A 16,258-nucleotide genomic window follows, 5' to 3' on the forward strand; every position below is an offset into this window, starting at 1 on the left:
CTGTTGTCTTTAGGATTCAGTAACAAAATCTTTACAATTAATCACCGTATTTGTTTCGCTACGCTGGGAAGGAGCTGGGTCCGTTTTTCCTCTTTTTTTGTTGTTACTGTTGTGGAAACGCACCGCCGTATCGCCCACCGAGCGCCACGAATGTAGTGGGCAGGTAAGAATGTGCCAAAACACTGTGTTTAACGGACCGCTTTCGAGGGGACAGTGTGAGGAAACAAGTCCGCGCGCGCGCGCGAGCGGCCGGCCGGACTGAAGTTGCGCGGCGGCCGCTCAGCGAAGCTCGCGCCCCTCGCGCCACTGGCGGGGCGCTGCAACTTCGGCGGCTAGCGAGGCTAGCAGCATCTTCAACTTCGCCTGTCCCCCCAAAAAAAAAATTGCGCTACGGGCGAACTGGCCGCCTAGCCGTCAAGCTAAAACAAAACACTACACGCACAAGAAACGAATTCCTGTGCCGCGGGGCGGGTTAGCTGCTCGGCTAAAGTGTTTGCTGTTACTCAACATCGGGAGAAGTTTCCCTCGCGCGCACGCCAGTTAGTTCGCGAGCCCCGGGCGGCGTCTGAGGGGGGAAAAGCGCGTCTCGGTCTTACTTTTTTAATGATGTCGAAATAGTCGCCGAAAATATGGCTTCCGATTTAAAAATGGCGTTACGGTGGCCTGCCTGCGAACGAGCTAAGGACGTGTCGCCAGGAGTGAATTAAGAGCCGTTTTGGCCACTGTCACGCGTGCCTTTGGCGAGCGGCAGCGACTGTGCCTGTGGCCGCGCTCGGCGAGCTCCGTAAGTACCCGTCGCGTCCCCGCGCTCGGCCGTTCCGTTCCGTCGTTCGTTTCAGCCGCCGCCACTGCGCTGGCACATTTGATTTGCAGCCCCTCTCGGGTTAGTTCCTCAAGTAGGCTCACTAGTCAGTAACCAGCCGTTAACGGGGTAAGTAGTGTATCGTGAGGCGAAGTGGTTCGATTTGCGGCTGGTGGCGGCTGGCGGCGGCGGCGGCGCGGTGACGCCTCCCCTCCTCCCCTGCCACCATTCACTGTCTGGCGGCTCGGCGGCGCGCACACAATACCCGGGCCGGGTACCCGGAGCGGCGGGCACGCGCCGGCGCTTGAGCTCGACACGCAGGAGCCGAGTGGAGATTTCCGACCCCCGTCCGACTTGGGAGCGCGCACGGAGTGACGTGGAGGAGTGGAATAGCGCGGCGGCGGGTGGCGTAGTGGTTAGCGCTGCCGCCTCGCTGCACTCGAAGGACCCGGGCAGCCTGAGACTGGGTTCGAATCGCACCTCCTCCTGCTGCCGTAAGTACGCTGAGGCAAGATGCTCACCGCGAGTTGCTTGGGTAAAAGTTACCAGGCTGTGCGAGCGGGTAAATCACCGCGCAGGCAGCTTGGAGAGAGAGACGTGTCCACACTGCTGCCTCTCGGTGCTCCTGCCTTCCCAGCTCAGTTCAGTGACACCTTTAACCACGTTTTCGCAGCGACACCCCGAGATCTGGCATTACCTTCACTTTCTGCAAGGCGATCAGAATTAACCTTAGAAGAACTAGAACCCTGCAAAGTTGGGAGACGGTGAAGTCCCCGCCCCCGCTTTAACCTGTGTGCGGCTCTCGGATAGACCGAGGCGTCGGGGCTCCGACACACACGCTACAGAAATATACTGTACTATACGGAGCAAGTTGTGCTGCGGCCCGGCCTGTGTTTCCCACTTATTGAATGTATATATATCCTGTATAAAGTTGTGACTGCGCTATGGATATGACTGCTGCTGGGCATTCTTGTTGATGTAGGTCCTTACCCCCCCCAGTGATTTTTAGAAAACAATTCTCCTATTTGGAAAGCACCTGTGGTCTTATTAAATACATCACACACATGATCAAAAAGTATTCAGTATATTTAGTAAAAGATGCACTAGAAAGTTCATTTCTAGCCTGCAACCTATAATTAGAGGAAAGAGTGCTGCATTTTTTTTTTTTTAGGTGTGATTGATTGTAAAGAGCAAAAGCCTAAAATGGTGTGGTAAGGTGTATGCTGATCGGGTTTTTTCGTGGATTATAGATTATGAAATCACAATTTCCTATGAATAGTAAAGTTTTATTATGTACTTAAATGTAGAGAATGTTGACGTTCTGTTTTGAGGTGATACTGCCTTCGGTGGGTTGGCCCCACTTGTCTCCCTGACATCACTTAGGGATTTCTCACTATGTATTATCGCACACAGTGAGTTAATAAAAATATACATAATCTTTTTCAGCAGGAGGCAAGATTGGAAAGATGTGATTGATTTGTTGATTTCGACAACCATTATGTGAAATGCGATGGCAAAGCGCCGTTAACTTCATTGTTGATAAAGTTGACAAATTCAAGTAGATAAACGGCTATTATATCTCACAGTAGCACATCAGAACACTTTAATATATTTGCGAATAAGGGAGAAATTAGTCTGTAAACAGAAATTTAACTGATGTTGAAGTAGAGGTTGATCCATTGTAATAAAAGCACAGCCTAGTGTTACATGAAGGTTGTACTGATTTTTATAATGTACGGTATGGTTGTATTAAGCTTGTAGAGTAGTAGTGTGTGGCTGGGCAACTGGAGGACTCAGGTTTGAATCCTACCTACTGCTATAGCACCTCTACTTAGTTTCAGTAAATGGTACCAAGATGTATAAAATGGTAACATAACCTGGGTTGGAGGAAAGCATCAGCTAAATAAATATCAACATGCTGATGTCATTGAATGGGTATCGGGTGGTGTAGAGGTTAGAGCTGCCTTCCTTGGACTCACAGTTTACAAGTTCAAATCCCACCTAACCTGTAGTACCCCTGCACAACATTCCCTTCCGGAATTACTCAAGTAGAAGCTACCCTGCTGTGTAAATGAGTAAGTAATTGTAGGTTGCTTAATGTTGTAAGTTGGTTTGGAGAAATGGGTTGGCTAAATGAATAAATGCAAATACAACTGTTAAATGTTATGTGTCATTGGATTTCTGTATAAATACCACTCTTTAATTTTGCTTCGTAGAGCTGCCTGAAATGCCCCCAGTACATAGGAGGAAGCCATGAAGGTAATGAAGTATGCGCTGTCCCGATACAGGCCTCTGTGTGCCTCTCAGTAAGGATGGCCTTGTGAGCTGCAAGCATTGTCCAGGAGAGCTAGTGGAGACCTGTAAAGAGCCTTATTCTCAGCTGCAGGGAAGACGCAGGTGCCCATTGTGTTCCAAGGAGACATTCATGCAGCAGTTAGCCTAGAAAGACTAACCAGCTTAAGCTCTTCTGGAGGAAATGTGAGAGATTCTTCTCGTAGGAAAATCTGCATTCAGCGGGTGTCTTAGTGTCGGACTTGTCATGAGTTTTATTCATGTACCTCGCTAACCGAGTCTTGTAAGCTATATTAATAACGAATTATTTGCTCTCTGGTCTGCAGTTTGTGTCCTGCTCAATTTACAGGTTCTTCAAGCTTCTTTTTGGCAGAGATATTTGAAGGCTTAGCAGTAGGCCCTCTGAAAATGGACAGATTTTTTTGTAACAGATTTTAATTGAATTCTCAAAGCTCAGTTGTTTATTCTCATGGGATTAGTGCGCAGCTGAGCCAGAGAAGTGTACTTCAAATAATTACTGAAACCTGAACCAGTTCTCTTGTTCTTGGGGAATGCATTCCATACGGTGAAGTTGTATCTGTCTGATACATGGGTCGTATTCAGGATTGGAGGCAGCGCCCATTTTTTTGAGTCTCCTTCGATTAAGACAAGTCTTATAATAAACCGCGACTGATATGCTTCCATTGCTTTGGCCTGGGTGCTATTAGACAGCAATATCTCTTCATGTCGGCAAGGTTATGTACGGCCAAAGGGTGTTCACCTACATAGTCCCATTTCCTATTTTAGCCTGCTGTGCTGTCAGAGATTCTGGCTGCTTTGAACTGAGGACCTATTGACCTATCTTGTCTGCTGCTGCTTCAAAAAGCTGTTGAATTCTATTTCATTTTATTTATTTTGCGATAAATACATCTACAGAGTAAATGCCTTGTCCTTTCCTTTTCAAGTATGTCTAATGAGAGGAGAGAAGAAATGTCTCACAAAATTAGTTATAATTGATGACCGAAAATGATGTCGTCAGACTTAGTTAGCCTGAATTTGGGTCACTTTGGTATGTAGTTGAAAGAATAATATAGCACCTCTCAAGCTACTTCTTAGCCAGCACCCTTATCTTTTAGGCAGCGCATGGAAGCGAGATACAAGAGAACAGTGCAGTTTAAGTTACTGATTTTTACCGCCTTGTCACTAGTAGTTAACTTGTCGGTGCAGTTAATTGAAGTCTTCAGTTTACACTTGGACCATCCCCTGCCAGGGAGCTTTCTGTGGTGTGAAGGGACTGGACCTTGGCTGCTTTCCCTCACAGTCATTTCTGAAGTGTGGTTACACTGGCAAACGCATTGTCAACAGTATAGATATTTAAATAACACTGAATATTTTAAAGTCTTGTCTACAAGTTGGGTCACCTTTTGCCTTCTCAGTGCTACATTGCCTCTTCGGAGGGTGTTCTCTCCCTTTTGTTGGGTAGATCCATCACACTGAGCGTTGATGTCAGCTACCACCTTTCCACACCGATATCGTGCTCGACTGTAAGTCTAAACTCAGGACACAGACTGATAGCTTGCAGTTAGATGAACTCAACTATTAATGGTTAAATCACATACATATGTAACTCCAGTGTTCCAGCTCTGCGTGTCTAAATATAAAACTATGCACAGTTCATCTTATAAATGTTGCACTTCAGTATAGTTTTGGTGGTGCCAACTCTAAATCTCCTTTACCCTGGCTGTGCAACTAAGTTGGCAGTTTTTGGAAATATATCATGATCTGTGTGGGGGCATGGTGGTGCAGCAGGTTTGGCCGGGTCCCGCTGTTTGGCGGGTCTAGGGTTCAAGTCCTGCTTGGGGTGCCTTGCGATGGACTGGCGTTCCGTCCTGGGTGTGTCCCCTCCAGCCTTACGCCCTGTGCTGCCGGGTTAGGCTCCGGTTCACCGCGACCTCGCTCGGGACAAGCAGTTTCAGTCTGTGTGTGAAAACTAAGGAAGGTTATGTCCATTGCAGGGCACCCGAAGCAGTGCTCAAATCCCAGCTCTGCCAGAGAACGGGCACAGGCCAAACCCGCCGCGCTACCGCGCCCGCCTCCTTGGTTTTCTCAACCGGCAATTTAGTATTAGACAAAACGAGTGATAAAAAGTAACATTATGTATGTTATACTTATTATATGGTATGTGCTAAAGTGATTTGTTAGCTTTGTTTGATACAAGTATGCAAAGTGAAATACAGTTCCTTGCCAGCTATGATTTTAATATCTAGCTGGGTAGCTAAGCAGCAGTTTCTTTGAGCTGACTACCAAAGTAGTTGACAAGGTTTCTTGAGCACAGTCACATTTGCGCTCTTCAACAAAGCTGTGAATAACATTCTTACAGACTCAGTTTTTCACTGTCAGTGAGAAAGACCCATGATATTATACATCATAAAAATGCAACATTCTGTGCTGTTATTTTACATTTTCAGCCCATGACTGAACCTCTTAAGACTCTTTCGTAGCCTAAAAAATCTAAATTCTTTGAAGCACTTTGAGGAGGTCAAACTTCATTGGTTAGTGCAAGATGTAAGCCTGCTTAGGCAGTGTATAACTATATCCACAACATCATTTGAATTGTCTGAATAGTAACTAATGTGGAAGTCATGCCTTTAATTTAATCATACATTTTATCCCCATTTTTCCTAGGGATAGAATTTTCTGGCCACAATTTGTTGATCTACAGATTTTCGCATTTGCGGGCTTTATTGCAAATGCTGAACAGAGGATTACCTAGTACTCCACCAGCCCCCCTGTATCATGTTCCGTCTCTACGGCCATACAGTATCAGTTTCTCTCTAAAGAGTTTCAACATCAAGACCATTCAAAGCAACAATGCTAAACAGCCTAGTACTTTTATATAAAAGGAAACATGATCCATGTGAAATACAATCTACTATAAGCCCAATTTATGGACAGGATCCAGGTGTAGTTATCTATATTGGCAGCATAGAGCCTTATGGCTTTACCATCTGTTCCTGATGTATACACCATCAGTAATGGCCTTTTCATTGATGGGATGCTCATGCAGCTAATGTTTAGATAAATGTGTTTTACTTGTCCATGGTGAAACACGTGCTCTGTTGTGACATGTCCATGTCTAAAATGGTCTTGCGTCCGTGTTTGGTAAGTGTGTTGTGCTCATACTCCTTTTTAATTTCTTTTTTTGCCTTGCACCACTTTGTGAAGTTTTAGAAAAGACCCAAAACACTGCTGCAGCCAGAGTCTCAATCTGCATGCTGTTGAAATTGTGTTTGTGACAAGCCTCCCTAGTTATACATCAATAAATTTGCCCTCCATTGGTCATATGTAGTGTGGACGTCCCGGAAATGTTATTTGGGCCATGTTCCCAGGGTGGACAATATGTTTTGGGCTTTCTCACCCTTTGCTCAGCTGGGCACTTGCTGGGCAACGGGTAAAGTTATTTTGCCGTTGAATCCTGCAGTTAGTAGAGAAAAAAGAAGCAAGTTGCTCAAAACATGCACAGAGTATAAGGTGTCTGCCTTGTGCTCACAGGTCCCAAGCTGGCTTGGCTGTCGTGCTGTGAAGGGAGAATATAAGGGCTCGGATTTGTCCCTGCGCATCCAGTTCATCTCTTCCTCAACTCTGCAATCTTTTCACTTTTGCAAGTCCAGCGGTGCCATACGAGAACAGTGATGCTCCTCAGAACTGGCCAGGAGTGTTTGATCTACAGATCTCTGAAGGCTGTTTATCCCACCCTGCCTAGGAGATTTGTTTGTTGCTCAGCTAGGACTTCTGGTAACATAGAGCTGTGACACAGGCTAGTTTGACAGCAGTCTAAGCTTTGTGGCCTATAGTCTGAGTGCAGGGAACAAACATTAGCAGGCTCAGGAGCTCCTGGGGCCTGTCTAGGTGTTTAATGTTTTGCCATCTAGTGTGTAACAGGGCAGCAGGTGGCATAGTGGTTAAAGCTGATGCTTTGCAGTTGGCATCCCACCTCTTCGTTTAGTGCCCCTGAGGAGCTGTTTACTCTAAAATTGCTCCAGTAAAGATTAGACAGCTTTATAAATTGGGAAGTAGTTATAAGCAGCTTCATATCGTAAGTCTCTTTAGAGAAAACCCAGTTAAATACACGCAAACATAAACAGTCCATTGGCTTGAAATTCGCTGCATCCTGGACAATGAAGTAATCACTTGAGGTTGTAAAATTTAGTTTAAGACACTTCTGGGTACAACTGAGCAAAGTGTTATTTAATTTGATGTTTGCTCTTTGAATGGTGGCTGGATTTCTAAGTGGCCAGTGCTGCAAACTGCCGTTTGGATCCATCTGCCAAACCATGACTGGCATGGTGATCCACCGGTCAGTGGGTAACAGCAAGCACTAGACACCGTTTCTTCCTTCAAGCTCTGACAGACAGCAATGTGCCGTGTGCAAAGAAATCCAGGTAAAATGGTCGTAAGACATACATATAGCATACAAATACACACGTATTATGTGTATGAGATAAGGTGGTGCAGCAAGTACTGTTGATTTCCTCTCTGTGTACAGTTTGCATGTTCTCCCCATATCTGTGTGGGTTTCCTCCCACACTCCAAAGGCATGCAGTTCAGGTGGATTGGTGCTGCTGAGTTACCCGTAGTGAGTGCTGGTCCCAAGCCTAGGCAAATGGTAAGGGTTGGTGTAAGGAAGGACATTCGGTCGTGAAATTTCTGCTCCAAATGCTATGGTGACACAGCCAAACCTGGGTTCTCTGGAAAAAATGTGCCGTAAAACTGAATAGTAGTGTGGTCTAAGACAAACTGAGGGCCATTATTTTTTTTGTTCAGTATTCTTCTCCATGTGATGTGTGACATTTGGGGTAGTAAGACTTGGGGATTGTAGTTTCCAATCCCATCTCCTCTGTAATACCCAAGAGCAAGGTACCCCAAAATGTGCCACTAAAAAGTCAACTGTATAAAAGGGTGTGTCGCTTAATGTTGTAAGTCGCTTCGGAGAAAAACGTCAGCTAAGTGTAATTGGTTTTTGCTGTAGTTGTTATAAATGTTAGCAGTTAGTTTCCTGTAGCCGTTGTACCCGGGCCTAACGATGCTTATAAGAAATAGCACTTGTAGTCCTTGTCATTGTGTCAGGCATTCTTGGAATAAAACACATCCAAAGGTCGCAGGTTCGATCCCCACCTCTGGCTGCAGTACCTTTGAGCAAGGTACTTACCCTGAATTGCTCCAGAAAAATTACCAGCCGAATGAATGAGTGTAAATGGATGCAGAAAATGAGGTTTTCGACTCCTGCTTTCAGTGTAACATTGTTTGAACGATGCAGTTTCGGTAAACAGGTAGAGCAAGCATTAGTAATGTGGGTGTTAGCTGGAGCGAAAAGCCAACGTACACATGATGGGGTCATCAGGACCTGAGCTGAAAACCCTTGATCTTTGGTAATTTTCTGAGGGGGAAATTCCACATGTAGAAAATGACTTCAGTCTCCAGCTGTTTTAATACAGTGTGTTTAAACACATTTGTTTTGTTGTGTTCTAAGCAAAAGGTGTAGAGGTTTCTGCACACATGACTGATAAATGTGTTTGTGGGATAGTTTGGGACAGAACGGAGAACTTCGAGGCCTGTAGTGCTGCCTTTGCTTCTTGGCGAAGTGTGTGGGGGTTGAGAGTTGTAAATGTGTTTAGTGGCATTAACTTGGAGTTGTGCTCTATGGTATCTCAGTTTTCACATCCTGTTGACAGTTTCAAAAAAATTATCACATTTTAGGTGTATGTTCCGCTTTAATCCGTGTTAGTGATTTTGTGCCTGTGTTGAAGTTTTGGTTGGTGGCCTGTCCTTATTAGAAACAATCTGATGACATTTACTTGAGGTAATTATTACTTTAAATGGCTAGTTTCTTTAAATAATATTTTAAATGTCATGTTTTGTGGTACATGTTAGAATGTACCTGAACTAGAAGCATTTTGAATGCAGCAGTGAGATTGTTTCTTTACTCTCCAAACAAAGAGCAGTTGCAGTCTGAGAATGTGATAGATGGTCGGAGCATTTACATTTATTCATTTTGTCCAAAGCGATGTACATCTCAGTAAAAATACAATTTGTGCATTACATTAATTACACTTAATGTTAAATTTTCTTGTATGGTGTTTACAAGTGTCATTGTTGTTTTTGCTGCTGTGGCTCTAAAACTTTCGTTGCGTTTATGGAGAAGTAGAGCAGAGTGAAGAGACACGATGGCTGTGTGCGTGCGCACACACACACACACACACACACACACACACAGAGCCCTGTGGTAGCAGTGAACATGGCTGCACTGTGCCAACTCTCTGTCCCACTTTACAGCGGCTGACCCAGCTTTTCTACACAGTCACCACTGTGTCCGGGCGCATGCTCCAAAGTTGATTAAAGAAATGTTAGTATTTTGGAAACGTATGTGTAGAGAAACATGGTTGTGACACTGCTGACTCTTGTACCAGCCGAGAGGAGAGAAGTGTGCCTGAGTTTGGTTGCCATTACTTATGGTAGTTAATAAAGGCAGTTATTCACAAGTGCACAAGTGGTTATGTTTTTCTAGATAATTTAAGGGAAAATTTGACAGTTTTGTGGTATAATTTTTAAAAAAAAAAAAAAATCATCCATTGTATTTGCAAATGTATTATATTTGAAAAGGAGGATTCTGCTCTATCTGTATTTAAGGCTCTCCACAAAGGCACTAATGACCATGTGTGAATGGTGCCGGTCACCCGCCTTCAAATAACAGCCACCCCCGTGCTTACTGGGGGTTGACATGACTGTACAGCAGGCCACATGCCTTTTGCTTCTTGTCATCACCATCAAAGGCTTGAATCCCACAACAGAAATGGGTCTGTGGTCTTGCTTAAGTGCTAACCCTAATTAAAAGGGAATAAAGATCCCCAGAATACAAGATCTTGAATTTAAGATGACAAGGCTTACTTTCAATGGAGGAGGTAGGTGTTCATTATTGAAATGCTGGGTCACCACTGCGGTGACAATCGATGCAGTTGCACTTCTTTCTTGGGTGTGAGCCTCAAAATAAGTTACTGTGTGTTGAAAGAAATGTTAGTCGGATCAGCTGTTTCTGGGCTGTGAAAAGTTAATGAGAGATGAGTGCAGTTACATGAAGATGCACATGGTCATATTTGGTGAATCCTTCATGGTTGCCACCTATTTTTTGCTCTGAGTTTCCTAGGTAACTGCCCTCTGTTTTCAAGAAAGCATGAAAGCCACACAGGTTTTTGGGCCCCTGCAGACACCCGTGAGAGCAGACTTTCTCGATCTAACCTGGTTCAGAAGGACATCAGGCTGCATGCAGTAGGGTGGACCAGAAGGGGAGGAGCACAGAGACAGGGTGGGCATACTCACTCAGCCTCAGCCCCTCCTCATTGTGGGAAAAGTTCATGAAATGTTGTTAAATTTTCCCCAACATTCAAGGGTGGTTTCATCTGAATGGCATCCTGCTTTTTTTTTCATGCTGTCACCCTCCTCTCCAGGTTTCCTTTATGACACAAGAACGACACTGAATTTTTCGTTGGAGCGACAGAAAAAACAGTGCTGACATTAAGGGCCCCCAGAGCACCCTTAACTTTTCACACAGTTGTAATAGTCCTTTTTTTTTTTTTTTAAACCTGAGGTGTACTGAGTATTGAGGGGAAATACTAAAGGAGTGGGTTTTTTTTTTTTTTTAGTTGTAGTGTAACTACTGTTGATGTGAAGCAACTTAACCATGTACACAGTGCAGACAGCCCTAGAATGAGTGATCGTGTACTTATTAAAGGTTCTGTGTGTCGGCTGAGCGATTGACCGGCACTTGTAGAGCCGGTGTGTGCTTCGCTGGTTTGCCTCTCATCTGGCACTGTAACAGACATGGGTATAAACAGTAATGAAAACATTTTTAACATTTTTAAATTGCACTGTGAATTTACCTTTGGAACGGGGGTGTGATGGCACAGTTGGTTAGACTGGTGCCCGCTGTGTGGCAGGTCTGGGGTTAGTCCTGCTTGGAGTGTCTTGTGATGGACTGGCGTCCCGTCCTGGGTGTGTCCCCTCCCCTTCCGGCCTTGTGCCCTATGTTGTCGGGTTAGGCTCCGGCTCGCAACAACCCCGCTCTGGACAAGTGGTTGTTGACGATGGATTTACCTTTCAGATGCTCAGGTTGCTTTGGTACATGCAGTGGATACTCACCAACAGATTCAGACCTTCACCAAATCAAAAATGTAATCTTTACAGTCGTATTTGAGTGTCTTACATGTAGTGTGTACTTTGACAGTGCAGAGTCTTCTGAGCTCGTGATTCCTCAGTGATTATAGCTCATAAGACGGTGTTTGCACACTGAAATCTTTTCAGCCTTTAAACGTAATAATTTTCAGACATTCTTGACGTGTTAATTGAATGTAATTTTTAGATGCTTAGCGAGTTGCAGTCTTGTGTCAAACTTGCTGGCTTTCTATCCACATCTGTCAAAGGCAAGAAACTGGTGACTTTACACTTGTAACACATTGCTGATACAAACACACTTGTGTTCTGTGATTCACTGCCATCACTGTGTCACAAAGGAATCTCGAAAGAACCACAATATGGAGCTCAGAATGAGCATCTCTACCTGGGCTCGCAGTATTCATTTTAAATTTTGTGTCATTGACTCTTCCACATTGTTTACATTTGAAAGCTGCTGATCTTTTGAAAAGACACAAGTTTGCTTCTCCATAAGCTGTACAACCAGTAATGGTATACACGAGCCACATAACAGTAAGAAATCTCATCATTGTATCATTCTTTCAAGCTCTGCCTTGGGTTCAACAAAAGTTGCAGTAAATATTCAAAAAAAAACTATAAAAGGAAAAGCTGAGCAATGAAAAGGGTCTCACTTTTTTTTTAGACTTTTCTTTTCACTCGTTGTGCTTCGTGAGTGTCACATGGAAGTGTATGTGACACCATGGCATGACACCAAGATGTTGGTTTCGGCCATTTTAGTTACAAGTTGCCAAAGTATTTAAAAGAAAGTGAAGAGCAGATGGACATTTAAGTTAGGAGGCTCTTCAGCGCTCGTGACAGCATGACTACAAAATATTGGGTTGTGTGAAATTGTCAAGGAATGTTTGCACCCATTGTATGAATGTTGTGGCTGGGGGGGCAGCATTGTATAATTCTCCAGCCTTTGATGTTGTAAAGAAAGAAAGAAAACAATGTACATTAAGTAACAAAGGATGAATGCAGACACCGAATTAAGTAGTATCATGTTAAATCTTTACTCATTTTACTTTTCCGACATTTTTAGACACTCTGCTCTCCGTTTTTGGTGTGTTGCATGCTGAAATGCAGTTGTGTAATGGCCTTGATCATTTAATAGTATTAACGGTGAATACATAATGACAAGGTTTTATCACTGATTCCGGAGCTGTGTGAACTTGGCGGAGAGCTGGTTTCAAAGTCATCAGGGCTCCGAAGGCAGACAGTATTTCTCAATCCTGGTCGTCGTGTACTTGTGTTTATGCTGGTTTTTGTTCAAACTGAGCTCATGTGTAATGAGCCTTGACTGAGCTCTTAGCTTAATGAATAGCATAGTCCAAATCATGTAGAAGTGAAAGTGTTAGTTGGTGAATTAGTTGAGGAGATGCAAAATAAGTAAATAGGGATATTTTCTTCCTGATTTCTCCCCCCCCTGCCCATGATTACATCTTAAATAACCTGTGGCTGCTAGTAACATTTTGCTTAGCCTTGGTTGGTTAAAGCAATTTAATTGCCTCCTGTTTCAGTTTAGTTTTGCAGTCTTATAATACAGTGTCAAAACATATGCACAACTTAATGTACAAAAAAATGTGCATTACATAATTTATTAGAGGTAGATATTTGCAGCACAAAGAACAAAGGGATTTGACAAATGCTGAATTAGGCCGAACATTCGTTACCAAACATTAACAACTATGCGCTTGTGCAATGAACGTGACCGTGGATACTTTCCGTTAAATTCTGAGCATTTTTTTGAGGTGCTCTAATTTTACAGTACTTCGTGTTACTCGATAAAACACCGCAGCGCAGCTGAAAAATCATGGCAGGTAATGTGATGGAGTTGGACCGTTTACTCAATGAATCGTTGAATTGGGCAAAATGAATGACAGGTTCTGTTAGAACAGGAACCAGCATGCAAGGGGGTATAGCAGGACTAGTTTTGAGGGCCACTGGCAGAAAACAAGCACTGCATTTTACATTGACAGCTCCTGTTGTTCCTGCTAGTGTTTTAAAGGTGAAATCATCTCCGTTCCTCACAGCAGGCCCCGCAGACCTTATTTGAGACACCCCAATGACACTGCACGCTGAGCAATGGAGTAGCGGGGTTCTGCTCGTCCTGGAGCGCTCGCAGGTAGGGCCGCAGAGCGGCCGCAGGGCTCACCTGTCCTCCTGGCTCACATGCTGAGTTCACTGTACATCCTTGTGCTCACCAAGTATGCTCACCAGTTCACCACAGGCATTGTCCTGCAATTGGATTACTGTTAAATTTTTGCTTACAGCGGGAGGGCCTCACGTTTGACTGTTCTCGTGATTTTATCATCTGCTTGTTGCTTTTAAAAAAAAAACGAAGTACAGTATGGCTCTCCCAAAAACAGAACAAATGGTTTCTTTGTCTGCAGGCTCTTTGGAAGGAAGAATGAAACACTGGCATTTTCAGGATTCGGGCCTAATGCTGCACACAGTGTGCAGCCAAAATATTTCCCTGCTTGGCTGGCGTTTTGAAATAAACGTCTTTACTGGGGTGGGGCGGTGCTCAGTACTCACAGAGCTGTGATCCTTGGGAGCAGTGTATGGTGCATATTCGCCGTGAAGGCTCATGCGGTATGACAGTCGGTCTCGCTGGCTCCACAGAGATGCCTGAAACTTTGGTTGAATCAGTCTGGCTGGAGGTGATGATCTCCGTGGCATTTGATCGGTGACTCAGAACACGGTGCATGTGTGACGGGTGTCATCACAGAAGCATTGTCTGTACCACATGCTTCATGCTTTCCGGTAACGAAGACTGGCAACACATGCTCGTATTATGGTCTCCCCCGCCGAGTACTGTGTACTTAGATCTGTGTCTTCATGAAGTTGGTCAGGAGAATTTGTGTGCAGTGTACTTTTTCCCCTCCCAGCTTTCTGCAGGGAAATTAAAGAGTTCTACCTGCTGTTTGCTGTTTCCATAGCAACCTGCAAGCTCTTCTGTTTTTCAATTCAATTTCAATTCAATTTATTTTTTTTATAGTGCTCTTCCCAACAGGTTGCCTCAGAGCATTTAACAAAGAATTATGCAAAATGTTTTTTTTTCTCTGATTTTTTTTTAAGCTCTGTCTGCTCACATGTGTGGTAAGACACTGTACCTCGATATTGGGAACCAGTAACCTGTCAGTGCTCTGGCGGCTGCAGTTGGCTATAAAAGTTTGACATCTCTCGATTTATTATTTCAGTAAAATCGGTAACGTGGGCTGGGTGTGTGGAAACATCTTTCACGTTGACTAAATGAAATGTATTAGTGTCCGGCTGAGAGGTGGAAGCGTAGCGAAGGTGATGTATGATGTGTATTTACATATGCCTTTATTTAGAGTTACACATTTGAGCAGCGTAAGAATAGTGCTAATTTTTATCACTCGTTTTTGACCGAGGGTCGTGGGGGCGGTGTCTAAGCCAGCATGGGGACCTCCTCAGGTGGTTGGGGATTGGGTGCCTTTTGAGATCATTATTAGGTGTTGATGTAGAGGTTGACTGGAGTTGAATGTGAGATGCAGGTATGTACAGTGTGTGTGCCTGTGTTTTTGACAGGTCTGGATGAGGGTATTGAGCTTTTGGAGCACTGCTGGTATCAGAGCAGCGCTGGCCCCTCCCAGTCTGACGCAGGAGATCAGGAAACGCAGCGAGACGGAGATTCATGCATGATTCATCAGCGCGGTCCGGCCTTGCTCCGTCAGTGCCTGCACGGGGGAACGGTGCCAGTCATGTGGGCCGACCGACCTGGTCAGGCGAGGTGCAACGTCCCCCTCCCGCCTCCATTCATCCCAGCACTGCAGCGTACATGGTCTCTGCCCACTGTAGCGTGCCTCGCCTAATTAATACCTGCGAGAAGGTCATTAATATGCAGCAGTGGGCTCAGAGGGGGACGTCTCAGTGTCTACTGTTGCTATAACAACAGTATGAAAATGAAGGTCTCCTAAATTTTACATTTCGAAACTGCATTCATGTTTTTTGGCTGGTGAGGTGGGGGGCAGGGGCGTTTGTGTTCCCAATAAGGAACAAAAAATGGCTATTTATATTTCACACCTAGCAGTGTGACGTGTATTTGGGGACCTGAAGCCTTTTTGTTTTGCTGCATTTAATGAGTGCTCTAAGCCTGCCATATTTATTTCACGTTTGTCAATAAACAAACATGAAATTGCCAAGTTGCAGCGTACATAAAAGTGGCAGTTTTACACCTGGCCCTTTACATGCGAAAAGAAGGCTGCTGACCATCAGTGCATTAACATAAATTTGGCCCTTTTTAAACATGGTGCACACACCAAATGTGGCCCTTTTATCACCAGTTTCAGGCAAGCTGGTTTAAAAATGGAAAAAGGACAGAAAGGTACAGTCTAGCCGCAAAACGTGTTAAAGAGCCATAAAATGTTCGTCCAAACTCTCCAGTCACAGAGAGGTTCTAAAGGTTTAGGATGTGTAAATGAGAGGAAATCCACCTGTGCACCAATACAGGGTGTCTCTCATTCGTTGGTGGTGTGCGGCGCTTTGTGAACATCTGCCATGATGGCATGGTCTTGCTGTTGGAAAGCCTGGCTTCGCATGGATTTTTCCGCAGTCGTGTCTCATGAAGTTACTGTCCCCATAACAATGGAGAGACACTATGCAGGCGTCCCCTGCCATATGGACCGAATTCGCTCCTGGAAGCGGTTCGTTTACAGAGATGTCCTCTCTCCATTTTTTAATGAGGGGAAAAAAATGCGTTCCTGGACTTTACAGACAGGCCCAAATATTTCCACAAACACCCTCCAAACACTTAAAAACAGTCTAAAGAAAATGGCAATCAAAGCATTACAATATTTTTTTAATTATTTAAAATATTAAAAATAATGAAGATGGAAGTTAAGGACTAAATTAGGGTAGAAATTTAATTTTTTCCAACTACTCTACAGTTAGTATGTGTTAAAATACAAGACGCAT

General features: G+C 44.3%; 1 protein-coding gene across 6 annotated transcripts in view; it reads left to right on the forward strand.

The window, feature by feature from the left end:
• The window catches only part of LOC108919304 (zinc fingers and homeoboxes protein 2-like), a 28,508-nt gene continuing 12,250 nt past the window's right edge, over positions 1 to 16,258 (forward strand). For 3 of the 6 annotated variants that reach the window (XR_003797267.1, XM_029248147.1, XM_029248152.1), the window contains exon 1: positions 1 to 163. The gene's annotated coding sequence lies outside the window, so the exon portion shown is untranslated. Of the gene's footprint in view, positions 164 to 216; positions 785 to 950; positions 1,297 to 13,189; positions 13,443 to 16,258 lie in introns of those variants that run through there. The other 3 variants (XM_029248150.1, XM_029248149.1, XM_029248151.1) reach the window with 3 other exon arrangements.

The sequence above is a fragment of the Scleropages formosus genome, chromosome 23 (genome assembly GCF_900964775.1).
Source record: "Scleropages formosus chromosome 23, fSclFor1.1, whole genome shotgun sequence".
Taxonomy (NCBI): Eukaryota; Metazoa; Chordata; class Actinopteri; order Osteoglossiformes; family Osteoglossidae; genus Scleropages; species Scleropages formosus.